Here is a 27,064-nt window from a genome sequence, read left to right as displayed (position 1 = left end):
TCTTTTAGAAGAATCATTTGAATTATCTTTACTCCTCAACTTCAAAATGATGCTCCATGGCAGTGGGTGTCACTTCTCCCTTTTCTCTCCTCTTTCCCCCTTACCAATCTATCCCAGTTATCCCACTGCCCAGCACACAGGCTCAAACAAGGGCTGGGAAGCCAAGATTCTTGGATTCATTTCCCAACTGCATTTCCAGCAGGTCATCAATTTCCCTGTGAGCTGGTTTGCTCCTCTGTACAGCAGGGAGAGGTGAGTTGTGCAGCTTTATCCCTGTTTATAAAACAAATACTCTGAGAATCCAGGCACGCTGTGCTGATCTGAAACACCAGGCATTCTGTTACAATACATAAATAAATATAAATACAGCATCTACCATTTTCACTCTACTTATTTGCATTTCTACTATTTTAAAACTTCTAATGTTGTTAGAAATGCCAAAAGGAGACGATTTCATGTTCTCATGCCTATTCCACCAGGAAATGCTAGGCCTGAATGCAATTTTTTCCTTCTGCTAAAACTGTACTTCTAACTGTATTTTCTCTGTCAAACCTTCATAAGAAAGCAACTTTAAAGGTGTTGTTTGCAGCTGCAGTGAAATAAACACTTACACATTCAGTACTACCCATGCTGAGCGAGGTATTTCATCCTCACATCCTTTAACTCCGAGCATACGATTATCCCGTAAAACTTAATTCTGGAGAGCATTTTATTAAATATGCATTGGGATTTGGTCTCAGTCCCATAAAATATTTAATCATGTGCCTAAACATTAAGTACCCCACCAAGTTTGGATTTTAGGCTGTCTGGTAACACACACAACAAACTCCAGAAGATAAAACACACTCATTCTTTATCTGAAGAGCTCCACTCCACAGATCAGCCTTTCAGAGATGTGCCAGCTCCAGCTCTAACTAGCTCTTCACACTTTTTTTAAGACTAATAGGCTCCACATATTCATCTCCAAAGGGTATAAATTCCCTTCCTCTCTCTCCCTTTTAAATATGTCAGGCAACATTACAAAAAAATAACATCTGTGCCACAGTTATGCAATAAGCAGCATGATAACCATTAAACTGCGCTTTATAGAGAGTGGGCTGAATTAAAAAATAAAACAACAAAAAGGAAACAGGGGAAAAAGTTTAAAAGTTCACCTTTAAACCTTGGGATCAGGGAGGGTTTCAGCACCACAGCTCTCCCTTGCTTATTCCAGATGCCCAGTTTTGCTGCCCTTCCTCACTGATGCCTCGTGGCTATTAATGGAAGCCTGAATATACACGCCATGAACTGCAAAAATGGATTGAACCTGGCTGGAAGGGGCTTAAACATGCAGTAAGAAGATGAAGAATCCCAAAAGTGGTTTTAGTATGTGTGTACATTTTGTCAGTATACCAATAGCACTATATATTCTTTTCTTGCAACATTTAGCAAGCCTTCTCTTTTCATAAATATAGGTCAACAGAGCTAAACTCTGTTTTTGCCTCAACTCCCACTTTAAATGCATAAAAAATTAGACTTTTAGGGAGCAGAATGAAAGGAATGGTGTATTTCATGCTATTATATACCCAGCCAAGGATCCCAAAGGGTTTGTTTAGGCTTTAAAAACAAAACAAAAACCCTTGGCATTTGTCAGACTAAAACCATTTCTCTTTGGTCTTTGCACAGCCATCCTTTCCAGATTTGAATAAATAACATCAAACAAATTATTTTGACTTCCATTACCATGCAATGCACAGAAACTGTTCAAGGATAGGGCAGAGTGGGGACAAAGCATTTGGGGACTCTGAGGAGGACCCTGCAGAGCCCCCATCAAACCTGGAAATGCTCCTTCCAACCCCTCTGCTCCCCTCATTATTTAAATTTAGGCAGCCTTATATTGCCCCAAAAAGAAATCATTCAAACAGCCACAGATAACAAGTTTAGCAGCAGCGACCACCACGGGGTATGGCTGTACCCATAAATGCATGGAGAGGGAAGGTATTAACAAAAATTTAAAAATATTGATTAAACTCTGAGCTACACATCAAGTTTTCAACCTGACCCTTGCAAATGTAGGTGTGATTTAATAGAGCCTCTTCAGCAAATGCCCAGGCCTAACTGAATAATAGAATATAATATATAATAATACCCTTAAATATAACCATGTATTATATAAACACAATATATTTCTATATATTTTATATATATATATAATGTAAATACAGCAATACCCTTAAACTGCCTTTTGTTTTAACATCAGCCCAGGAATGCAGGGTGAGAACTCATAAATTCTATTCTCAGCTGCAGATTTCAGATATTTTATGTTTACTGCATGTTGCGATGGGGAACAGAACCCTTATGCTTCCACAGGAGGTTTATGGCACAAGGCAGTCATTAAGCACTTCTGATACAGTATTTGGACTCCACCATGCACAAGCTCACTGATCACAATGCAGATGAAGACTTTTCCATACCACACCAGGCCAAAAAGCTTCAGAACACAATTTAAGCAGCATTTGCCTCTTCTCTCCATTATTTTCACTGAAATGTCCCACCAGCAACCCCTCCAGGAGCCACCTCCCTCCACTCCTGCTCTTGGCTCTTTGCTGGCATTGGGAGGCTTGGGCTGTTTTTAGTCTCAAGCCACTCATTTTGCCCAACATCCCCTCCAGACCACCTGCAGTGGTTGAAAAGTTAACCCAAGATACTTCCAAACTCACCCTGAACTAACCTTTAGCAAGTTTTGAACTGGTCCTAGTGAGGAATCCAGCACACAGACTGCACAGAGACGTGAACACCATAAACAAGGGAGGAAGGGGGGATGTAGTTTACAGGGGAAAAAAACCAGAAGAGGCCTGAGATACCAGGGTGTGCTTACCACATGAACTGGAACCTGTAATTCCATACACCAGCAATCAGAACCAGTAATTAATTCCACACAAAAGCAACCATGTCACAGCCAACACATCGGTTCCTAACCAGCTCCAGCTCTGCATCACAACCAATGCCCATCCTTCCTGCAAAGCCAGAAATGCTTCCAAAGGGTGGAATCAGCACTAGACCCTGCTGATGATTAAGCACCAGGTTTTAAACACCCCTTTGCAGAAGAAGAAAGGACTGTAAGCAGCACGTGGTTCTCAGCTCAACACTGTACAGGGACATAAACCATAACCTGAAGGCAAATCCTGAAACACAACTTTGTGCTGCCTGAAACAGCCGTAAGTTGTGACACTACTGAGCCATCAAGCCAATCAAAACTTCACTCTTTCAAAGCAGAGACTCCTTGGAAACACAGTGGCCTGCCCAACCTCCCATTCACCTCCCAAAAGGCTGCTGTTTGTAACTGCTGAGGAGGGACCATTCAAACCCAGAAAGCAGCAGGCAAGGAATGAGTACAAATTGACCAAAGAAACAGTCACAATAAACAAAACTCTTTTCTCCTGCAGTACAAACTCTCCCCATCAAATGATAAGCTAATCAGGCAAATAAGACAAGTAAGTGAAGGTTACCAGGTTAGGAAAAATTATTTGTTCTGTGGGAGGTTTCAGCTGACAGGTTCCTCCACGTTTGCCACGCCTGGCTGGACTAACACGACGTGGCTCCTCTGCTTCACATCAACTCATGGGCACCATGGGCTAGAAATGGTCCTAAATTCCACTGTTATCCATTAGCCATGCTGCTTGTGTCATAGCCAGCTGAATTCCTGCACGAGCTGGCAATGAATGCTCCATGTACTTCAGAATGAATCTCACACACACAAGTCACTACATGGACAGGTGATTTTGAGATAGTAGATTTTCTTAGAGGCAGGCATAAACAAACCATGGGAAATTATTGTGTGCTGCTCCCTACAGCACCAGTGGTGCCAGGGAGATAGGGGTTTGCTTGGTTGCTTTAACATGAGCTGAAAAATTGTGGTCAGGAGCACTTTCCCTTCGGATCTTCCCAAAAATTCTACCCATCTTTCCACATGAAAGGCATAGCTGTCAATGAAGTTCACCTGCCCGTGTAACGCTAGCAAAATCATTAAACAAAAAACCCACATCACAACTTTTTGTAGCTGAAATCATCCCATTCCCCAACAGTTTTCTTCATGCAGATGAGAACAGTGACCACCCTGAAAAAGGCAATTTTCATTTTCCCCCTCGAGGTTCAGAGAGAGCCAAGATTACTAATTGCTCCATTCCCTGGAGCAATATGAAATAAGACCCAGCATCCATCTGTATTACCACTGAAATACCAGCATGACCCCTCAATTCATATTCAGAGTATTAAAACATGACCTTGTGAGGCTACCAGAAAAAAATGCTGCTTGCTGGCCAAACAGACACCAGATTCACCCTGTACTGGGTGAATTCCCAGCCACCCTCCTCGTTCCCATGAAACAGTTCAGCATTTCTCTGAAGTTATTCAACAACTGTGAAGGTCAAGTATTGTCCTGACTGGCCAGTCACAAACAAACCCACCTCTCGTGTCGATCTGTGCTTCAGCCACAGAGTAAAACCCCAACCAGAGGTGGGGGGAAAGGACAGGAAATTAGTATCAAAGGGCCCACACCTGCTCTCAACAGCACAGGCAATTCTTGCAGAGGGTTTAGCTGACCCAGCCAGAGACCTGAAAATTGGGGCCAATGCAGTGGATGGGAAAGAACTTTTTTTTCTTTCATGTGTAAAACTCATAGTTTCAGCTAAAATACGAAAAATTAAGAAAAGAGCTTCAGTGGCACTTCTGAAGAATAAAAAAAAAAAAAAAAAAAGGCCTTGGAAGCTTTAGATTTGAAGCTTCACAAGCTTCTTATGAAAAATGCAAGCTTTGAAAAACTTCTGAAGAATTAATATTCTTACTTTGGGCTCTTCTACTGCCAACAGACTATGGATGCTGTAACTAATAAAAAATAATTAATGCCAATAAACAGGCTCTTCATAAGGCTTCAGCTTCTCTCCTCCATCAAAGATTCAACTCATTCATTGGGACACTGTACAGGAAACAAAATTCACCCACACAACTTGTCTTTTCTACGTTTGGTGCCTCTGTGCTGTAACTCACAATTAAAATCCTCCCGAGTGTGAGGAAAGGAGTTGGATTTTTTTTTGTAAGGACACAGCTCCTAAAGCAGTTCCAGAGCATGGCAGAGACTTCACCTGGAACAGAACTGGGAAAGAGCTGGGAGTTCGTGCACCATCCCTCCCAAGGGCCCAGGTCACACGCTAGGAATGAAACAACCAAGAAGTTTCTCAGGAGTGCTCCGAGCACTACACACTCCACCAAGCCACGTCCTGGCTCTCCTGAGAGTCTGACCATGTCCTGCAAGATCCACAAGAGCTGATTTTCCTGATAAACTCCACCTGAGTGTCCAAATACCTTCAAAAATGTAACAGTCTCATAGCATCAGCCACCTTCTCACCGGTTTCAGCACATCAGGAAAGGGACAGTGACAATGATGGGTTTTAGTAGGTGAGGAGCTCCTTGCCCTGGGGAAGAGCAGAGGCAGAAAATGCCTCATCTGTTTGGTGTTATTGTAGAAACCCTGACACTCCTCTCTCCAAGGGCCTCAGCGGAGCAGCGTGAAACAGGCTCCAGACACCAGCAGGGAACATCACAAAGCAGGGAGGGACCTTCACACCATGCACTGCCAAACCCACCACGTGGAGCCCTTCTGCACAACAGAAACCCCACAGAAGCAAGGGGAGGAAGCTGATAAATTGGTAAAAAACCCCTAACTGGTGTCAAGGCCAGGCCTACAACCTCTGCTGCTCCTGCCAGCCTCAGTGACACACTGGAGACTGGCACTGCAACACCACGCAAGGCGACACCAGAAGTCAGACCTCAAGCTCCCTCTTAAGACAGAGGCACTCGTGGGCTGATGCCTGAGGAAAACAACAGCTACTGGCAGAGAGAAAGATCACAGTCATGACAGTGACAATTCAGAAAGGGGGTAAACTAATTAGCTGGGGTCCAAGCAGAAGCAATGCTGTTGGCCCAGCACACTGTGGTTCCACCTTCCCACGGGGCAAACACCAGTAAATCAAGACAAGGAGATTGATCAGAAACTTCTAGTGACACATCCACCCAGATTCTGAAGATGCAGCACAAAACAAAGACAGAGAAGATCAGTGAAGGGCAACAATTAGCCAGCAGAATTTTCGATCATGGGAGACTATCGAGACGAGCTTAGATAAATTAAGCATATCAGGCATCTCGTAGTCAAAAGCTTTTTTAAAAACAAACAGGGCTGCAAATACGAGCTCAGATTGCTGGGCATAAATCACCTTCTGAATGCTTAAGGGTTAGAAGAAAACTCTGCCCAGGGACAACAGCCCCATCACTGCCCACTACCAGATCTCTGTGCAGTTCCTCCAACTGAGCCAGCACAGACCCTGCCTGTGACTGGAGGGCACTGGGCCACATGCCTGGATTATTCACAGGGCTGACGTAGCAATGCAGACACAGATCCACCTCATCCGTGTCACTGTTTGGAGACTGCATAATCATAGCTCAGCCCATGCCAGAGCAACATGAGGAACACCTTCTGTACAGAAGAAATTCTCAAGATTTAAAGTTTTAACACAAGCTAACAAATGCCAGGGATGAAAGAAATCCTGGGATGAAAGATCTCCATGACACCTGCTTTGAATAAAAAGACATTGCTACAAAAATATCACAGACCTGCTGGTCTAGAGCCTTTGCTTCATGTCATTCCCCAGACATCAATTTGCAATAGAGGCACACAAAAGCAGCATTACACAGATTACGTGGTACTCCCCTGAACTGCAAACAAAATCCACCCAGCACTACCCCCACAGCCCAAAGCACCACTGCACCAAAGCCACTTCTCCTGGCTGTTCCTAAGAGGACTTTGCTAAGGATAAGGGTTCAGCATTCATTTGCAGCACTGACGGCTCCTCCCGCAAACTTCGCTCTGGCTCAGCTTTCCCAAACACTCCCCATTTTCTCTCGTGTCTGCAGGCAGGTAAGCAGTGCTACCAACCCTTTGGCACTGGCAGCAGGACAGGCTTTATCCTCAATTTGTGCATCCTTTCAGGCAAACCCCCACGCCTGGATGCTCGAACCAGTTCACCATCTTCAGCATCTGTAACGTCACTGCTTTCTACACAACACAACACACAGTAATTATTTAATCTTTGCTCATAACAGCACCCAGGAGCCCTAAAATCAAAAAACCAAAAGGCTGAGGTCCCACCATGCCTCTCACACCATATACAGGTCACAAATCAGGTGGGTCCCTGTGCTGGAAGGGCCCAGACCCCTGCACAGGTGCCAAGTGACACTATGGGTGTGTACGACCAGCTCAGAGAAAAGAGGGAAGAGCAAGGTACCACAAAACACGGTTTGCTCAGTTTTATGCCACATGGCTCATTTACTCACTGCTGGCAGCTTCCACAAAATCAGGCTCGTCAAGCACCTGACTGTATACACAGGTAATGATTATAAAGCCAACTCAAGCGGGGCTAAAAGTACACAAAGATCTAGCATGAAAATAAAAAAGTGCAATCCTCTCCCAGGTGGAAAACAGGACTTTGAACGTAACAGGTGGATTATATAACCATTATTTTGCTCCCAATTCTCAAAATATATTTTTTTAAATACCCCCACAGACCAAAAACTGTCATTACTGAGAAGCAATAGCAATTTTACTCTGTTAAACAGTCAGGCTACCCATCTCTCTGAGGGCCTAACACAAACTCAGCCACAGCAGCATCGAAGAGCCCCCACACAAGGACCAGGGCAAGGCCTGGAGCATCCATGGCACTCCTCCCTGGATTCTGCCCAAGGAAAAGATTATTTCTTAATGCTGCTTTTTGTTTGCAACGGGGCATGAACTTCAAGGGGAGGGTTCACTGCTGTGCTTGGGGAAAGCAGCACGGTTGGGCTGCTGCTACCACGGAAAAGCCTTAATATCCAAAAAATGCACCTCGCATAGATGGCTGTGTCCCACACTCAGGATACAACATGAGCCAGACCCCTTTGTTTGGGAACACTTTCTCCCGAAGCCTGGGGCCTTCTTGGTCCTGCAAGCACATTTGAGTCTTTTCATATGTTTCTTTGCAGAGCCAGGAAAAGGATACACACGTGACCCATCACAAAAACATCCACGAGGCCTCACCACCTCAAAAGAGAAGGACACCACCAAGGCACTGCCCCACACAGACGTACTCGGTGTCCCAGCTACGGAAGTTAAAACCCACTGGCCACAGCCTCTTCTCTTTTTTTCTATCTGAAAGAGACTCCTCAGCATTCAGAACTCAACGTTTAAGTGGGCTGCTGGAGCCTCGCCTCCAAAAGGCAACAGCAAACACAAAAAAAAAAGGAAAAACAAACGCACAAAAATCCCCCTTCCCCGCCCCCAAAGCTGAGTGGAGAGCGAGGAGCAGAGAGGGAAAAGGGGATGAGGCACACGGGGAAGGCGGCCGGGTGCTCCCCTTTTCTGCCTCCCTTTTATTCCTGCTGAGTGTAGTAACACTTGAACTGGCTCTCTTTATTTGCAGCCGGATACGCGCTTTCAAAGATACTGTACTACTGTGTAGGCCAAGCAGGGACTCTCTTTCTTCCCTTGGTTAGGGCTTTTGGGAAAATAATTATTCACCAGAACTGCCATCGTGAACAGAGCAAGCTAAATCAATGTAGCTTTGTATGGGCCATTGCCACTGCAAAGCAAATACTCCATCAAGACATGGATCAGTGAGAATTTTATCACTAGGAATCCTTATGTACATCTTTGTGTATTTTTAATACCCACCTTATTGCTTGGCCTGCCCCCTCCCTCCCCATGCTCCTGCACCCCACCCTCCCCACGGATTTGTCTTGTGTCACTGGCAGCTATGGGGCTTGGCCATGAGATTCACATCAGTAAAAACATCTTAAATACACAGATTTATTATCCTTAAAAAAAAATTATAATAAAGCATTGGTGCAGAGCAGATTTATTCACTGAACAGGTTGATTTATTTAACAGACTTGACATACATCAAAACCTACTATAGGCTTACATAATTGTTATCCATTTAGCAGGTCTGGTTCTTTTGTCAAGTATTTGTTTTTCAAAAGTGATTCACTAAAGACTGCTGCCTTCTGCACAGCTCACATACCTTAACAAATGCAGTCTTGCATGGGGTATTAGCTGGAGTGACTTTAAATTGCATCCTACCTGCTTGAGCGCTGCCGCTATTTTTTTTAGCCTCTGTATTATTCCTTTACTAAACCACACGCACACACACACGGGGAAAAAAAAAAAAAATTAAAAACAGAAAAGCAAGAGGCAGGAGCGTGTGTAGAGGCACACCGAGCCCCGCCGGCAGCAGCGTGTGCCGTGGGCTCGGTGTTACCGCAGTACCACGCCGCTCCAGCGATGCCAGCAGGTACCTCCGGCGCGGCACAGCCGAGTACCAGGATGTTGATGGCTGCACAGAGGTTTCGGGGCCGGCGCGGGGCAGGGGGGACGAGCAAAGCGCCGGGCGGAAACGGGGGGAAACCTCCGGGAGGATTTAAGGAGCACGGAGCCGTTTTGTTTTCCCGCAAGAGGCTCATTGAGGCCTCGGCTCGCACAGGCGCACCGCTCCCTCCGGCCTCACGCATCCACCCACGGCTCCCGGCCGCGAATCCCCCAAATACGCACCCATCCTGCGCGGGTTCCCAGTGGGAGGCGGAACACGGCGGAGCATCACCCAGAGCAAACCGATCGTCTCGGCGTTCATCGCCGGTCCCTCACGGCTTGTTTGGGTTCATCTATCACACCGTGCATCGCTCGCTCGTCTCGGAGCCGAGAAAGGATTTCATCCCCCCCCCTCGCTCCAGCATCCTCCTCGCACACACACACCGGGCACATCCCGGGGCTCAGGGATGGCAGCGCCCGGGTGCCGACCGCGCGGACCCGGAGCTCCGCCGCCCGCCAGACAGATGGTTAATTACATTCACAGCCGCATTTTGCGCTGGGATAGAGTTTCAGACAATGAGCCAGTTTTATTTGATTAGCCAGTTCTCTAGTTTAATGCGCGCGGTGACAGCTACTCCCAAGGCTGGGGCTTTTTTTTTTTTTTCCCTTAAGTAAAAATAAAAATCCCATCCCCCCTCCTTCATTATGTTTTTGTTCTGGCCGAGGCTGAAGTAAGCGCGGCCCCCGCGGCCGCCGGGGGGGCTCGGCGGTCCCGCTGCCCCCGGGCCCGGCGGGGCGGCGCCCCCGCCCCGCGCTGCACCTGCCCGAGGGGGGGGGGGGGGGACACGGCGCCAAGTTGCCGCCCCCCGTCACCTCAGACCACCCTCGCACACACACACACACCCCGCAACTTCCCCGCAGGCCTCCGCGCAGGCCGGCTCTGCCATCAGCATCCCCCCTCCTCCTCCTCCTCCTCTCCCCCCGCTGCCCCCGCGGTGTAGCTGGCGCGGGAGGGGGGTGTGTGTGTGGATGAAGCTCCGCCGCAGCGGGACTCACCTCCGCGCGGGGCCCGCGATGGAGCGGGGGTCCCCCGCCCGCCGGGCGCTGCCGGTGCTGCGGCTCAGCGCTGCTCCATGCGCCCGGGGCCCGGCGCGCGCAGGTGGACGCGCCCGCCCCCGGCCCCGCCTCCCGCCGCCGGCCCCCGCCCCTTCCCCCGCCGCCGCCGCCGCCGCCGCCGCCCCACGGACGGGCCCCCCGGCCCCGCGCTCCCTGCGCAGGGACGGGCGGAGGGCGGGAGGGAGGATGGGGGGCGGCGGCTCCCGCCTCGCCTCGCCCCGCCGCCGCTGCCTCCTCCTCCTCCTCCACCACCTCCTCCTCCTCGCCGCCGCCCCCCCCCAGGGCCTGCGCCCATTCAGGAGGTGCCGGGCAGCGCCGCCGCTGCCATTGTTCGCTGGGAGCGGGACCGGCGCCCGCCCGCTGCCCGCACCGCACACCCCGCACACGCACCCGGCCCGGCCCGGCCCGGCGGGAGCGCGCACCGCGCCCGCTCCGGCCATAAAGGGCGCGTGGCCGCCGCCGCCGGGCCCGGGCAGGTGCCGAACCCTCCGCCGGGGCTGCGGCACCGCCGCGGGGAAAGGGAACATGGGCGCCTGGAAGGGTCGGGGGGAAGGAAGGAAGGACAGGACAGGACAGGCCGGGCCGGGCCGGGCCGGCGGGGAGGGGACAATGGGGACGGGGCCGGTCGGGTGCCACCCCCCGCGCACGGCTCGGCCGGAGCCCGGGAGTGGAACTCGCTCCCAGAGCTGTCCATCCGGCTTAATTCTCCATAGTGGATATGGGAACCACCTTATCATGATCACGTTATTAATAACAGCGTCTAAAACTATGGTTTACCTTCAGATGCCCAGTAACGGGAGGAGGCTGCCTCATCTCAGGATGGCTGAGGACTTGCCGAGGATGCCAGGCACGCAAAGGGAAGGCAGGGACGCACCAGGCGCTGCCTTTTGCCGAGCAGGAGGGCGGCAAACAGGCAAGGCAGGAGCCAACATCTCCAGAGTCTGTGAGCTGATAATATCCACCCCTTCTCGCAGGACCCCCTCCCCAGCTCGTCCTCTTGCAGCCCTGTGTCTGTGACACCCTCACATGTGCACCGTGGCTGGAGTTACTGCACTGGGCACTGGAGGAAACTTCTGTTATTTCATCTGCTGAATCAACAGAATGGTTTAGCAAATAGAAGGCAAACCAGACACACCTATTTTGACTGCAGTTGGAGTAAAGCAAGTTGAGTATTAGCCTTTAGGTTTATTTAAGTTCACTGTGATATTTCAAAGAGGTTTCTAGTCTTCAGTTATCACTTGAGTTTACTGCCTTTTCATCCTAAAGAACACATACAGTCTAAAAATTGATTAGCTAATTCCATGACTAAAATATTAAAGTGTCAAGCACTTTAGTCCTTGTTGCCACAGCATCAGAGACCTCCATACATGCAGTAATAAAACAGGAACATATGACAACATATGGAATACTCTCTGAATTCAGAACACTTTACACATGAAACTTCAGCACTGCAAAATAAGGAATTAATCTCATTTGTTCTTCATTAACAGCAGCACCCAGGACCAGGACATGTGATACATCACGTGTGAATAAATTATTCATTCCCACTGTGTCAGGGCACACATTTGAAGGGGTGTAGAAACAGAGACCAGCAGTAAGTGATTTGACCAAGGGCACGGAGTGAGGCAGTGTCATAGTTACTGGGAAGTAGCAATTCCCAGTCCTATCCTCAGTGATGGTTTTCCTCTCCAGCCTCACCCCATTGCTGTGGGAATCACACACTTCACTCCCTGTACCTTTGCATGTTTGTAATGCTGCATTTTTTTTCACTCCCCCATCATTTTCTTGGCAGAAGAATTCAAGTAATATAAATAAGTAATTAATCAGGGTCAGGTGAGATGGTGACAGCACACCTGGCAGTGCTCACTAAAATAAACACACAGGTGGATGGTGGTCATGAACTGCTTTCAAAATGAGCTGGGGGCAAGTTTTGCCCTCAGCACCCTCACATAAGGGCTGTGCCCTTCAAAAGTGCCACCAAAGGCACACAAGCAAATTTGGCAGCTCCTCTGCTGAGGCAGCTCCCAGGGCAGGAATAACGTGGCCAGAAGCACAGGGACACCAACACCTGGTCAGACCCACCCAGCTGCTGCCGATGCCTTTGGCAAGGTGCCACACTGGAGCTGTGTGCTGGAGGTGATGGCAATCACCTGAGTATAATCACCAAGATAAGATTAGAGGTAAACCTGGGGAGAGCCTTGGTGGAGATGAAAAGACACATTCAATTAAGTGAGCCTTGCACCTGGATCCAGTTTAGAAAGACAACCCAAGTATTTATTTAAGTGCTGTATTATACAGGGAACACAAACATAAGGCTCAAAGATTTTCCTTGGGGCTGTGAAACAATATAATGCCTTTAGTTCCACTTATCCACACTATTCATTTAAGGCCCTTCAATTACAGAACCACCACAATACTGATCGATAGGCAGCATAAAGTTCTGCACAGCATCTCAGGCAATCTGAAAAATTAACAGTCTGTGCACTGTGATCTTTTCATGTACTGCCACAAACAGCTGTGGAAGCTGCTCTGACGTGATGGAAGCGCAGCCACCCACCTTGGCAGGGTATTAATTTTCCAGGCTGTCGAATAGAGGCTCACAGGTGCGAGAACAAGGTGCTAAGAAAGCTCCTTTTGGCAGGAAGGGATGGACAGCCCCTGAGCGAGGGGTGATTGTGATGCCAGCCCAGCCCTGCCCCACAGTCCCACTGTTCTCCCGACCCCCCCATGCAGCTCCACTGCTGCAGCCAGCAGCGTGATCATTCACTGCAGCCTGTACCACGGAGCAGATCAGACATTTACATCTGTCCCAGCCTTCCAGCTGTCTTCACACACAATCCATGTGCCCAGACATGGATATATGCTAGAAGCCTCTGCCTGCTAGTCTCTCTAGGAAGCAGGAGTCAGGCTAAAAGAAAAGAACCTGGGTTATGACAAGAGGCCAGTGCCATGGTGGTTTCCAGGTCTCCAAGTGCCCATGTTTTGATCATTCCTTCTTCTCTTCATCATTCCTTCTTTGCCAGATTCAGGGGACCCTCACTGTAACACACCCAGCAAGGGTTAAATCCCTTATTTTCTGTGGCCCAACTCATTTCTGGATACATGGCCCTCTGCTAAGCCATACCAGAGGCAGAGGTTCACCACAGCATTCTGGTTTGCCCATGGCAAGTAGAACACAAGTGGGATTTTCAGAATATCTTAGATCCTACATTCTTGGGTGAGCCTGGAAAAGCATGGTTCAAGCAGAAAGCTGCCCAGATACTATGAACCTTAAAAAGCCAGAGGGAAAGGCAGCAGGGTAGCAAGAGACATCACCCTCCTATCCCACTCTACCATGATGAGCTGGGGAGGATTTCTTCTCCACTCTCTCAGACTTGCAGGACCAACTTCTGAACAAGACCAGTCTAACATAGAGCACTGCCAGAATGAGAAGCACTCCAGGAGGCAGAATGGGGTTTTGGTGAAGGACTCCCCCTCTCTCCTCCTCTTTCCTTCCCAGATCCTGGTGTGTGATTCAAAACCAGCCGTGTGCTGTGGGAAATAACGCTGAGCCTGCAAACAGTGAGTCCTTCTTGCAGAAGCTGAAGCGGTTCCTGAAGAAGAAACAAAGCTGGAATTGTGAACTGCCACACACTGAATTTCTCCTTTCCTCTCTGGCACACCTGGCAAGCCTTACAGCTGTGTCAGAAAACCATCCCAACCCACCCAAACCAGCAGTGCAGGCTGAGCCCCTGGCTGCAGACAGACTCCCCCAGCGTTCCCGGCTGTTTGCGTCCCCTCCCGGAGCGCTGTCTCAGAGCAGCTGCAGGAGCAGAGCTGATGGTTAGCCCACACCTTCTCTTTGCCCCGCTCTTCCAGACACACCCAGAAGATGCTCAAGGCTGACGCTGACCTTGCTGGGAAAGACAAATTTCCAATGGGCCTGACAGAGCTGTGGAAGCACCGAAGGTGAGGAGGGTCCCAGAGGAGTTTCCAGGCTTCTCCATTCCTTCACAGGCTCCTTGCTCCACCAAACACCAAAAGACACCCAACCCTGCCTGGCAAGGCTGAAAACCTCCCGATTCAAGTCAGACACTTCCAGCACAGTCACAGTCTCTGAGGCTCTCCTGGCCCCATTAAACTGTGCTGCTAGCGGGCTCTGAGCCCCCCAGATCAGTCCCTGCCTAGTCCTCCATTTCTCCCCCCACCTTCCTCCCAACATTTCAACTTCATATTGTAAATCTTCCTTTAAATTGTGCATTTCTCTTACCAGTTTCCATGGCCAAGCACCTCATTATTGGTGCCTTCTGAACAGGAGGAAAGAAAAGCTCCCATTTGTGCCTGGGCCAAGGCGAGCGCTCTGTGCACAGAAGGCTCTGTGTGCCCTCCTTCCCTTGGCAGGAATAACAACCTCAGCCACTTCAGGGAAGTGACTGCATTAGCAGGAGAGAAAGGGAAAAAAAGGGAAGAAGAAAGCAGAAGCAACCAGTAACAACCAAAAAGTCTCAGGCGTGGCCTGGTGTATTTGCAGTGAGCCAGAGCACAGGCTGGAACAAAACCTGGAGAAGGCAAAGGGATCAGGACATGAGGAACTCAAAAGCTGCTGTGGATTCACTGGAGGTTTGATCTTCTCACTGGCAGTAAATCCATGACGGGCGAGGATGAGCTGCAGAGGGGCAGGAGCAGTTTCTGGGCATCCCAGAGTTCAAAGCCAGTTGCTGCTAGCACCTGGAACTGCTGGGTGAAGATGGCAGAGCCCAAAGGGCTGGCCAGGACTCTTTGGTAACAGCTGGAAACTCAAATTCTCTTCCACATTCCCATCCTTCCCATTGCACTGTGGCTCTTCTGGGGCAGCTGCACAGACCAGCAGAGCCAAGTCCAGTTTGGTGTGGATGGAGCTGTTACTTGTAGTGTTCTATAAATTATTTCCTTTCTACAGGAAACATGAAACTCTTTGTGCCCAGAGGCACCTTGTGCTTTACACTCTTGTTTCATGTGCAGAGGATGCTGCAGTGGTGAGCAGAGATCCCACAGAGCAGAGCTGGTTGAAGTGGTTGATTTTAATGCCAACAGAGCAGCCACAAAACATGGCCACAGAGCTCTTGCCATCCCCAGAGCTGCTTGGCCAGTCTTCAAAAATAAACCCAGTCTTACAGAAATCATAAAGGTAAATTCCTCTGTTCTCTTGAAAGGAATGTTCAGGAAATTCCCGTGGCCTTTGAACCCAAACATCCTGGAACTATTTTCCTGAATCACCAACACCTCAGTAAGTTCCCTGAGCTGGTTTGCAATCCACCTGGATATATTCCATGAGCTGATTTGCAATTCACCTGGGTAAATTCCAAGAGTTGGTCTGCAATTCACCTCTGCCTCAGCCTGCACAATCACCGAGGTTCAGCTCTCTTTAAGCCCCATCTAATTATGCAATTTAACTGCAGCAAGAACAACAGCTTTGCTGAATATGCAGCAGTCTCCTCATTGTATTTTGATGGGGGGAGAGAAAAGGAAAAGGCAATTTCATTTAAAGTTCAGGCATGTCTATGGGGCTTGTCTGATGTGAAAAAGACAGAGGCCCCTCTGTCTCAGGTGAATCTGGAGTTAAAGACACTTTCCTGGTGTGTCTCGGATGCATCCACAGCTACCTGAACACAATGGCACAAACCGTGGCGTTTTTCCTGCTCATTTTTCTTCAGGACTGTAGTTCATTAACTCCAGTAACGCAGTTTCATTAATGTGCGTTAACCAATGACTTTCCCATTACTGCTGCTGTCTCCAATCAAAGACTCATTTATGGAAAACAAGGGCAGAGGGAACAACATGCTTTGGCAGCTGTAAGATCATACGCCCAGAGCTTTATACCCTCTGTCTTATATTTTTACGTTAAAGTATCACAAGCTATTACCATATTTTTCATTATTATTTGTGGCACTAAATACTGCAGCTCCCGGTGCCAGATGGCGAATATTCAGAATAAAAATAATGCAAGGCCAATCTTAGAAAGACTCAATGTGAGTGTAACAGCATGTATTCATCCTCCTTTCCTAATGCACATGGTTAAAATATTAGCAGACTTAAAATCTGGTTTCCAATTTAGAGGAGTCACATATTACAGAATGATATGCATGCATATATACATATATTTAAATATGCACATATAAAAATTTTAATTTATTTCCATTTTATTTGCATGTTTCAAGGGTCTTAACATAATACATGGGCACATCTTCTTTCACTCTTCAGGAGGTTATTTTAACCAGGAAAGAAAACCAAATAGTTTCAAAATGGAACATAAGCAAAAACCTTTTTCTAGAAATTGTTATTGGTACAAAATACTTTTTTTTTTTAATATATAAACAGCTTGAGTCCTAAACTTAACCAGATGGAAACGTGCCTACAAAGCGTTGGATCTAATTCAGAAGAGACTGACAGCCAACAGATGAGCCAATTTAGCCCATCCCATGCCAAAAATGGTCAATCATGTTATCTTATGTGTGACTCGACTCTGGCAGATGCCAACTCTATCCAAACAACTTCAAGCATCTTTTTGGAAGACTGGATTATTTTACACACACTTTCAAAAAATCATAATAATGCTCGATTTTTCTGGAAACCTTCCACTTAGCTTCAGCATTTCCACAAGAGATTTTTGATCAACTTATTTTAAGGATAAATCCTTTTATTTTATAGCCTAACAGAATAAATGCTTTCCAACCCAACAAAGCCTGTTAAAAAAATTATTAAATTGCAGTTCAGTGACAGACCCCCATTTGTTTGAGTATTCATACAAGGAAAGCTTTACACCTGTGCAAATCTTCCTTAAGCCAAATGTTTGCTTTCAACAACACAAAGAAACACGACAGGAAATACAAATTAAAGGTACTTCCTGCATCCCTCACTACCTTCCCCAGAATTAAGAGTAAAGTTAAAACAAAAGGAGTTTTTTATATGCTGAGTGATTACAACCAAGGCTTTTTAAAAAAATTGTAATTCATAATCTCTCAGTGAATTTTTTTTTTGTTGCTTTTCAGAAGACCTCATCTGCCTCCACCTGCAACAGGACAGGACTTGCACCTCTGTGTCCTCTGAAACCCACCCACTCCAGGCAACACAGTGCTGGTATGCTGATTTTTTTTTTTTCCTTCTTGCCCTTAATTTGAATAATAATAATAAAAAGGAAAAAAAAACCCACCCCACTAACTCAGTGATTAGTCCATCCTGACAGCATAGGACCATTCAATCCCTCTCCAATGCATCACATCCCCTGTAGTTAAGCCCTGTATCTGCTGTCAGCTTGGGCCCTGCTTAAACTCAGTCTGAATTTTAGCTTCCCACTAGCACCCTGGGAGGTGTCAGGTGATGAGATTTCTCTGTTAGACTGAGAGCTGCAGAAACCACTGTAAACACTTAGCAGCTCATCATCTTTCACTGGACACCTTGAAGGGGCACATTTTAAGAGGGACGTTTTCAAATCCATTGTTTCCAGGGAGAACAGTGCCAGCTTCCCCGCGCTGCAGAGGGCAGAGGTTCTGCTCATAGCCAGTACTTTGGGTTGTGTTCTTGACAATCACACACAAAGTTGCAATTTCATTTTCCATTTGTCCAGGAGGTAATTGCACTGCCTGTGTGAAGTGACCTTCCCACACACGGCACACGGAGCCGGCAATTATCCACAGGACATGCAGCAGCCTCTCCATTTCCAACCTTTTTATAGTGTCCTTTGTGATGGCAGTCCCAAGATTTTGAGATCCACAGACATTCATCTAGGCTGAAGTCTGGACATTTTTAGATATCTTCCTTATAGGACAAACAGATATTCTCAGTTGTGTGAGCATTTCCTTACATTGTTCCTGCTCCTCACTAAGAAGATGCTGTCAAGGTGTGTGTGACCAGTGGACTTGGCTGCAGGTGTTCACGTTGGACTTGAGGCAACTCTCACAGAAAAGGTCACAGACATTGAAAAGATTCACTTCTGCACTTCCCAGGCATAAAACACTCAGTTTTCAGTGGATGAAAACACCAGGGTTTAGGTAACCATACCCTGCTTGCATCAAACTTGTCCCTCATTTGTCCTAGCTCGTTTATGGATTACAAAATCATGGAATTGTTTAGGTGGGAAAAGATCTTCAAGATGGAGAATTCACAGACTATATTGTTCTCATACCTTATCAGCCCCAAGGCTGGTGGGAAGGTATGAAGTCCCTGGAAAAAAACAAAGACTGCTGGAGAAGCCTTTGGAAAGAATGGAAACATTAAGCTTTATCCTCTACGTGGGTTTGGATTTTTTAAATAACAATTATTTAATTTCCTCTGTTTATGGATAGTTAGTGGATAACCAAACACTTCAATCAGCCTCAGCCAGGCAGATCCCAGACTGTCAATTGGTTCCAGATAAACCTCTGGCTGAACAGCAACTCAGCACTCAGACAATGCCAAGGGCTTCCCTTTGTACTCATTACCACACTCACAGCCACTGCCCACCTCTGCTGTACAGTCTGTGATGCAAAAACTGGGTCGGGGATTCAAAAACTATGTTGGCAACAGTTGGGTGATTCAGCAAGAACAGTTTTTCTACAGCCATGTTCTTTTCTGCACCTATTTTAAAGAGCAGCACTGGCTGAATTGAATTGGCTGCGCTGCCGTTACCTGGTAAACCAGTGTTTCCTTCAGTTCCTGTTGCCACCACTCCCACAGGTCTTACAGCAGGTTCAGGAAGAACTTCAGGCCAAGTGTGTATTCAAACAAGTAGATGGTGCCTACAAAACATCATAAACTTTGTTGCACTTCAAGGAACCCTATATTCAGTCACAGGGCACAACTCATCCAGGGAGTCTTTAGAAAGACAGAGCTCTTCTCTTTGGCTGCTCACACTCCTGCCTCCTGCAGGCTGCCTGTGCTCAGATGACACCGGTGCACCTGTGAGTTTACAGCTCTCCTGCCACTGCCCATTTCAGTTTAAGTCAGGGCTGAGTTGCTCTGAACCGTGAAGCCATTAGTGAGTGTTCACTCCCCACGCTGCCAGCACTGGGCACCCCAAAGCACTCAGCAGCCAGGGCTTCACCAGCCTCCCCCATCTCTCCTGCTCCTGCAGAGTTCACAGGCCACTGCTTTCACTTCATTACCAGTCAGGGAGAAACAATATGTTGAGAAACTTCTTTTTAATCTGGCTCAAGTATTGGGATGTGGTAATTTGTATAGAAATTCACCTGGATGGTGGCACAAGTCCTCGAGGGAGACTGTTGGCTCCTGCTTTGGAACACAACCACTCCTTTTCCATGAAATACCACTCCCATCTCGCTGCAGTCAGTGGGAGTAAAAACAAGTGTGTTTAACAGATGTCACAAACCGTTCCCAGGCTGTCACAGCTTTCCAACATTTTCCAGTGGATTGTTATTACCAGATCCCTGCAAGTCAGCAGCAAGCGATGCCGCCTCTGACTCCGCTCATCCCGTTCCGACTGATGACGTGAGCTGTCAGACTGTAAACTCAGAGTTGTCAAATAGCTGTAATTTGCAGATTTAGTAAAAGAGCTTAACATTCCTTTGAGTAAAGTACTTAAGAGATGTATTCCGTGGGATTTATGGGCTGTGAAAGTCTGTGTGGTTTTTAGCTAGAGCAGGATCTCCATAGGATGGCTCGAGTGTCAGTAAAGCAGCTTTGGCCTAAATCAGAGACTGCCATTAGATGTGAGCTTATATCCCACGGAAGGAATTTCCACAGAGACTCTGATATCAAGTCTGAAAACAGCCATTTGGAGGATCTGCTTTTCTAGATACCTATTGGAATCACACGGACATTTATTTGCTGGAGCTTGACTGCTTCCCAGCAGGCTGAATAAGAGTTAGAAAGCTTAGGGCCTTCAATTAAAATAAAATAAATAATAATTTATAATAATTGACAAAACCCACATTTTTTCAGCTTCCAGAGCTGATCATCCAGTAAAAAGTAGTTTTCTGTGTTTCCCGTTTGGTTTTCACAAGTGCTATTTGCATTTGACTTGCTATCAATGATTCTTGGACCATTTCCATCAGGAAGTCATTTCAGTGCTGCAGCCCAACTTCTGTTGTTCCATTTTCACTGGACATACTTAGTACATTTATGCATACCAGGGCTCGATGGTGTGGCATTTCCTGTATGAATTAGGAGTTGAGAGCGTTACTCACCTGTGAATCACATCTCCTAAGAGAAGATACAAAGTGTTTTAAACACCCCACACCAGCAGCACATGCTGGACACATGGCTGTTGTGCCAACAAATTCTTCCCAGCATGATGCCATTGCATCGTGGAAATATCCAGCTAAATCTGGCAGAATTAAAGTAATTTGTGTACAAACCTAGCACATGAGTTGCACAAAGTCTTAAGAATATTTAAGCAACTTTCTGCCACTTTTTGGTACAACATATTTTATGATTTGAGAATTCAATACCTGCTGGAAATTCCAACTACCAGTTTTGCTGGGAACATAGGCAACAGCAACTATTAAAAAACCCACCTAATGGGCTAAATCGTGCTCATGCTGCTCTTTAGGAGGTAACATTTTAGCCATGGAGTTCTACATTTGGTGACAGAAGGTTTCTGTGGTCAGCTGGAGATTTCTAACATCAAAAATTCCAGGGACTGATAAGGAGGCAGAAGACTGAATGCAATTGCTCCATGTATTGCAGCAGTACAGCACCCAAACACACCTTCAGCAGCCAGGTTTGCTCTCTGCAGCAGCACTAAGCAGGGTTCTGCTAAACACTGATTTTTAGTGGACGTGGCATTCAAATGGATCTTTCCACACTGTGGGAATCATGTGCATGGGCTGCTGTCTGCAAAGCTCCCTGAGCATTTTGGAAGCACAGCTACCTCACCCAGATATGCTGCTGAAAATGAGACACCTGGAGAACCCCAGTTAACACCTGAGCCTCAGCAGACAAGAACCACCTGGAGCAGGCTGTCAGAGCACGCTGCTGTTTCAGGTGACCCGAAGCCCAAACTGGAATATGCAGAGGCTGTCCCAGAGCTCCCCAAGCAGCATTTCACTGAACAAACCTCTCCCTGCAAGGTTGTGGCTACAGAGGTCCCAAGACAGCACAGGAGCCTTCACAGTGTCCCATCCCACCGAGGTGACCTTTGGAGGCAGCACCTCTCCACAGAACATGTGGGATAAAGCCCGGCCCTAAGAGAGAAGCTGCTAATGCTTCCTCCAGTTTATAGACAGGAAACGTTTTAGGGAGAATTACAAAATTACAGCCCCAATAAGGGGAGAGGGAGGAAGAAGAGGCACAAAGTAAGGTCACGTCTAAGGAGGAGAGATCAGCTCACACACAAAGCCCAAGGGGTCCCTGCGTGCAGCTGCTGTAATGCAGGGCCCAGATTAGCACTCAGATTGAAGGGATTGAATGGAGAAAATCTTCCTTCACCACTAACCCAAGATCACCATTGAATTTCTCTTCCTCTGACATTTAACTACTGTAAAATAAAACATCACTTTTTTTAAAAATAAGTCTCTGTATTGTACAACATCAGGTCATTAATTTTTACCCCGTAGACTTCGGAAACACTGTGTGTGTGTGTTACTGGCACAGCCCTTGTGTGGGCTTTTTGAAGTGAAGCAATTTCCACAAGGCAGAAGGAACAACTCCAGCCTAAAATACTTGTGCCTTGTGCTCTTCCCCCTCCCTTGTATCCTGCCAAATATCCTACGTTCCTGCAATCACAAGTAGCGGCATCGACACGCGATATCACTCATCACCTTTTACAGATTCTGCAAACACTGTTTTCCCCAGAGAACATTCCCTGGTTTTAATTGTAAATAAGCTGAATCTTTTATCTGCTTTCTTCAAAAGCCAGGAAGATTTTCAATTCACTGAAGAAATAAAGATTTTTACAACTCTGTGTGAAAACACATGAACATGTATTTCCATGTTTTAGAAGCTCACAGCCCATTCTGTAATTCCTCCATTGCTGTTCTTGAATGGTTCTCTCCCAATACACACTGACCTTCATGTTCCATTTTCTCTAACGAGTCTAAAATGGAAACTTTTCATCTGTTCAACCTCCACTTTTCTAAATACTTGTTGGTGTGTGCATGTGGGGAAAATCTTCAGCTGACACTTGCAGAGCACTGCACAAGGCACTCAAAGACACCCCACCACCTGATGTATTCTGCTCCAGGCTCTTCATTCCTCTCCATAATTGAGGGGAAGAACTTGTTTCCTTCTCCCTCTCCAGCACAAGGCTGAGACTTTACCAGTTTACATTGGTGTAACTTAAAATGTTTTACTTGACAATTTTATAAAGGGCATTAGAAACTGGAAATGAATGTGGGGGAGCTGTTACATGACTCTTTCAGCTTTGGGGGTGCTGTTTTAAATTCTGTCCAAAGACACCAGTAAAGCATTTTGGTTCTTTTTCTTTCAACTAATAAATCCACTGTGCAACTTAGTACAACTGACACTTCTCATCTGAGGGAGATCCCAACCCCAGCCTGCAGACCTGCCTCTGGAGAAGTCCTCTCTCAAGGTCTCTGCCGGTTTTCCAGGCTGGATAAGGCTCATGGCTATTCCCTGAGTTTAGTCCCAACATCTGCAGAAGCTGGTCAAAAGTCACCTGGGAGGAATTTAAAAGATAGTTTTCAAGAACTAACCATTTAAGGATTTTCTTATAAAGACATCAGATTTATCCACTAAAGTCAAGAAGTAGCTGAATTCTATCTGCTCTATACGTTATTATATATCTATCTACAATTTATCTCTTTTGCCCTTCCATCCATGATGTGGCCATTCCATTAACATCAGCAACACCTACGGAGCACTCCTGCACAGTCCATTACAGGATTTAAAGGCAGACCAAATAAACCCTTAGAAACAGCAGCTGGAAGTTCATCCAGTCAGACTGGGAACACCCCAGGCTGCTCCAGGATCTCCCTCCCTCCCATCTATCCATCCATCCATCCATGGTGCACAACCACACAGAGCTCAGTGACAGCAGGACAGTGGCTGTTGCGGCCCAGATCAGTGCAGTGCAGTGCAGTGAATAACAACAAAAAAATATTTCCTGCATTCTGCTTTGATAATGAGCTGCAGCTGCAAGCAGAAATCCAGTCAGTGATTACAATGTCATGTCAAGGGCTCAAGCAGATTCTTAAAACTGCTCTGCTTTGACTGATCACGCGTTAAGAGTTTACATTTATAAAAATACAGTGTTTTAAAGCAAGAAACAGTCAGGCTTCTCACAAGCATGTTCATTCCCATCAGGGGGATGCAGCCAGCACGAGCTCCTCACCTGGTTTTGCAGCTCCACACACAAATGCAGGGGCTGTGAAAGCTGAGTGGGGGCAGAACCCAGGTGTGATCCATGAACTTTCCTCTCTGATGGATCACCTGGAATTCAGTCACCTTCTACCAACCCACACCCTGAGATTGGTTACCTGCTCCACTGGCACGACCAAGCACCACAAACAATTGCTGAAGTAAGACTCACATTCCATACCAGTGCCCGTTTCCTCTGGGAATTTCTGCAAAGCTGGAAGAGCCGTTGTGACAGCACAGCCATTTCTATTCACAAAGATAAATCCTTTATTTAGTAAGAATTATCTACACACAGATGAAGGACAGGAGTCAGGGTAAGGAGTCTTCCAGCAGAAGGGTTACACAATCTCATCTCAACGGAGCTGCCTGTGTTGTTCTGGAACACGTCACCTTCCTTTACAATGTCAGTTTTACATTTCCATTCTGAAAAGAAACTTGAACAAAATCTCAGTGTTGAGAGATGTAGGTAACTATTACTCCATGGAACAGAAGAGCTGAGATAACCTGAGGGATCGTCTGCAAGGAGTAAGCTTTGAACATGCACCCGGAAAAAGCACAACCTCCCTGCCAATCACTCATTAAGTTTCCTAACTTGGAGGTTAAAATAGCCCAAATTTTGTGTGTTGTGACTTGATACCCTGTGCATAAAAAGTTTTTACATGGGAATTAGGATTGATTTCTGTAAGTTCACAGTTAACAGCTCACTACACACTACAAGCAGCAGCCTCTTTTTAATGTCCATTTTCTACAAACACATTTCCTCTAAAAACAGAAAATGAAGAAAAAAAATTAAATGGCTTTTTCTACTCTAAAATTGCAGGCAAAGGTTTTATAATGGGAGTAGATAACTTGAATTTTGAAAAACAACCAGCTACGAGTCCAGAATATGAAAAGCTGTTTAGGAAAGGGATGTTTCAGTTTGCAGCAGAGCAGAATTACTGAGGCTGGGAGAGAGCCCCCATATCAATCTGTCTCTGTGAGAATTGTAAGGCTTTTCTGAGAGATGCCAGGCAGACTGTCCTAAGGGTCAGTGTGCTACACTGAGTCTCTCCAAAGCCATCACTCTCCCATTCACTACTTTAAGCATCTGCTTCAATAGTGACACTCTGGAGTCACAGTACAGGAATAAAAACTCCAGATAAAATCTAAAAAACCCAAAAAAACAGCACAAGTTTGGCTTTGCAGCAGACAGGAGACTCACCCAGTATTGCTGCTGCTCTCCACAGCAATTCACTCCAACACAGCCACCACCAAGCCAGGAATGTTTATCCAGCAACTCCATGACATGGGGAAGTTTTCAGCCATCTCCAGAAACTCGCTGCAGTTCTTTAAAACACATATTCTACTGTACAACTGGCCTCTTGTTTTAGGAATCGCCTTTGTCCAGAGTTGCCTCCTGTCATTCCATTTAAAGCTGGACAGAGCTGCAGCACATCCACTGGCACCAAAAGGATGGCATAGACAAGTAATGGCCTTAGAGCTGCATCAAACCCTACAGATTTAAACAATTATTGATCATTCCTGGCATTTACCACCTGAAAACCGTCCTCATCCCAAAACTGTAACGCCCAAGACTCTCAGTCCTTGCAAAGTCCATCCCCAGTGATAAAATCCATCAGCTTTCATCTGAAATTGTCCCCTCACAAACACAATCAGACTTGGCATTAAAGTGGCTTTTGATTCCAGACATTTCACAGACAATTCCCGATTCTGTGCACCCTGTAGGGACCTTCTGGGATGCCCAAGCCCTGTAACATGGAAAACTTTTCATTGAGAAAACCCCTTTCCCTCCATTCTAATCCTTATGCCAAAAGGAAAACTATCACAGGACTGAAATACTACTATTTACAGCCTTTGCCTTTTACCTGCTGCATGAACAGCACAGATTAATTCCAAAAATGAGCTCTTGCAGAACAGGGAGGGAAGAGCCATAGTTTGGGGTTTTGTCACAATGCAGGAAGGGAGATTCCTCATAAATAAGATTTTCAATAAACCTTTGCTTTTTCTGGCTGTTGGGAGATAACTGCACCATTACAGTCCCCTCACTGCTGTCAGCAGCTAAATCAGGAGACAATTACGGAAAATAACAGGAAGGTTGTAAGCCGGAATTCTGCACTGCCACTACATTAACTGGACTTCACTTTGCTTCTGCACTCCAAGGATGAAAATTAAAGTGCTTTTAAAATAATTTTTAACTGGAGATTGATGCCAGGTTGTCTCTTCACCTATCATTTTAAGGGAGAGAAAATAAGTAACTAGCAAGGTTTCACTCCTTTTAAGTTATGTTCCTATTTTTAGTTGTAGGGGAGGGTATAACACAAAAAAATAAATGCTATTTGCAATTACATTTCCAGAAGCACCAAATTCAGCCCTTCCCTAGTGCCCACACTGAGAAATCTTGCATCTGATTTACAAACATAATTATATCAGTGTAATTATACCGGTGTAATTCCCCAGAAATAACAAAGTTATTTTTCAGCATCCAAGAGAAAGATTTTAATTCTTAAATTCAACATGAAGCATTACACCAGGATAGCTCGTGCTAAAGAGACTCTGAATTTCCCTGGAGAGACAAGGCCTAAAAATACAATCCTGTGGTGGTGGGATGACCTGGGCTGGATGCTGGGTGCCCACCCAGCCTCTCCATCCCTGCCCTCCTCAGCTGGGCAGGGGAGAGGACACAATGAAAGGCTCCTGGGATGAGGTGGGGACAGGGAGAGATCATCACTCAGCAATTGCTGTCATGGGCAAAACAGACTCCAGTTGGGGAAATTAACTTCATTTACTGTGAATTAGAAGCGTGAGTTGGGTAATGAGAAAATGAAACAAAATCTTAAAACACCTTCCTCCCATCCCTGCCTTCTTCCCAGGCTCAACTTCACTTCAGAATTCTCCACCTCCTTTGAAGCAGTGCAGGGGGCTGGGAATGGAGGCTGTGGTCAGTTCATCACCTTGTCCCTGCTGCTCCTTCCTCCTCATTCTCTTCCCCTGCCCCAGTGTGTCTTTTCCATGTGTCCTCTTGCCACAGGGCGCAGTCCTTCAGGAAAAGGCTGCTCCAGCATGGGTCCCCAGTCTCCAGTCTCTCCAGGGGTCCTGGCAAGAGCCTGATCCAGTGTGGGCTTCCCCCAGGGTCAGAGCCTCCTCTGGGAACCTCCTCCTGCTCCATCATGGGCTCCTTCCCAGGCTGCAGGCAGATCTCTGCTCCACCGTGGACCCCCATGGGCTGCAGGGAATCTCAGCTCTGGCACCTGGAGCTCCTCCTGCCTCTCTCCTTCTTCCCTGCCCTCGTTGTCTGCAGGGCTGCTG

The 27,064-nt window shown here is 46.8% G+C and overlaps 1 protein-coding gene and 1 long non-coding RNA gene across 2 annotated transcripts in view; both read right to left on the bottom strand.

Moving 5' to 3' along the window:
* The window catches only part of NEXMIF (neurite extension and migration factor), a 156,815-nt gene extending 146,283 nt beyond the window's left edge, over nt 1–10,532 (bottom strand). Inside the window, 1 exon segment of the mRNA XM_039571797.1 lies at nt 10,427–10,532. The gene's annotated coding sequence lies outside the window, so the exon portion shown is untranslated.
* A 1,119-nt stretch (nt 10,533–11,651) lies between these two features.
* On the bottom strand, nt 11,652–27,051 carry LOC120412019. Its single transcript, XR_005604660.1, has 3 exons — nt 22,944–27,051; nt 14,736–20,592; nt 11,652–14,079 (listed from the first exon to the last, which is right to left on the bottom strand). It is a non-coding gene; the product is annotated as an uncharacterized LOC120412019 (long non-coding RNA).
* Between the last annotated feature and the right edge of the window lie 13 nt (nt 27,052–27,064).

This window comes from Corvus cornix, chromosome 4A (genome assembly GCF_000738735.6).
Source record: "Corvus cornix cornix isolate S_Up_H32 chromosome 4A, ASM73873v5, whole genome shotgun sequence".
Taxonomy (NCBI): Eukaryota; Metazoa; Chordata; class Aves; order Passeriformes; family Corvidae; genus Corvus; species Corvus cornix.
Note: the sequence above shows the minus strand (reverse complement) of the source record. Positions and strands in the feature narration are given on the sequence as shown.